General features: G+C 44.8%; 1 long non-coding RNA gene across 1 annotated transcript; it reads left to right on the forward strand.

The window, feature by feature from the left end:
* On the forward strand, positions 1 to 816 carry LOC113221167. Its single transcript, XR_003307740.1, has 2 exons — positions 1 to 52; positions 369 to 816. It is a non-coding gene; the product is annotated as an uncharacterized LOC113221167 (long non-coding RNA).
* Positions 817 to 1229: the final 413 nt, after the last annotated feature.

A 1229-nucleotide genomic window follows, 5' to 3' on the forward strand; every position in this document is an offset into this window, starting at 1 on the left:
GAAGATGTCTTGTTAACACTTGATGTCTAGAGATTGGGAGCTGGTGAAAGAGGTTTGGCTTTGGCCGGGCGCGGTGGCTCAAGCCCATAATCCCAGCACTTCGGGAGGCCGAGACGGGCGGATCACAAGGTCAAGAGATTGAGACCATCCTGGCTAACACGGTGAAACCCCGTCTCTACTAAAAATACAAAAAACTAGCCGGGCAAGGTGGCAGGCGCCTGTAGTCCCAGCTACTCGGGAGGCTGAGGCAGGAGAATGGCATAAACCCGGGAGGCGGAGCTTGCAGTGAGCTGAGATCCGGCCACTGCACTCCAGCCCGGGCGACAGAGCAAGACTCCGTCTCAAAAAAAAAAAAGAAGAAGAAAGAGGTTTGGCTTCAATGACCGGATAATAATGCCTTTCAGGAGAGAGACTACAAGAAGAAGGGCAGATAATATATGAATAAAGTTCAGCCAAAAGGATCAAATGAGAATAAAGGGATTTAAATATGTGTACACACACATACACACACACACTTAGTCTTGTAATTTCAGGTAAGAAAGTCTCCTAACACTATTTTGCATCTGTTTTCTTTTTCTAAGTCATGATAATGTAGATGTTCTGGTCCATCATAAAAGAATGTTTATGTACATTTCAGTCATTCGATATGTGACTTTGGAAATTAAACTATAGGCAAAATATTTGTATTATATATTGCATATAATTTCGTTTTGTAAATGTTGATTGCACATGTGGTTAAATTATTGTTAAGACTGCTTTTATGTGACCTGTAGTCTCCCACAAAACCTAAAGTAATAAGCTGGCTTTTCTGTGATAGCCACTTTTTTTTTTTTTTTTTTTGAGATGGAGTCTCACTTTGTTGCCCAGGCTGGAATGCAGTGGCATGATCTCAGCTCACTGCAAGCTCTGCCTCCCAGGTTCACACCATTCTCCTGCCTCAGGCTCCCGAGTAGCTGGGACTACAGGCACCGGCCACCACGCCTGGAGAATTTTTTGTGTTTTTTGTAGAGACAGGGTTTCACCATGTTAGCCAGGATGGTCTCGATCTCCTGACCTTGTGATCCGCCCGCCTCAGCCTCCCAAAGTGCTGGGATTACAAGCGTGAGCCACCATGTCCGGCCTGTGATAGCCACTTTCGTGTATTTTTTTCCTTATTTCCCTTGCCTTGCTAATGTTGAGCAGCATGAACTTGCTTTCTAACACTGTTTTAGGCTGTCCCTGGTGTATTT

The sequence above is a fragment of the Piliocolobus tephrosceles genome, unplaced genomic scaffold (genome assembly GCF_002776525.5).
Source record: "Piliocolobus tephrosceles isolate RC106 unplaced genomic scaffold, ASM277652v3 unscaffolded_21421, whole genome shotgun sequence".
In the NCBI taxonomy this organism is placed as follows: domain Eukaryota; kingdom Metazoa; phylum Chordata; class Mammalia; order Primates; family Cercopithecidae; genus Piliocolobus; species Piliocolobus tephrosceles.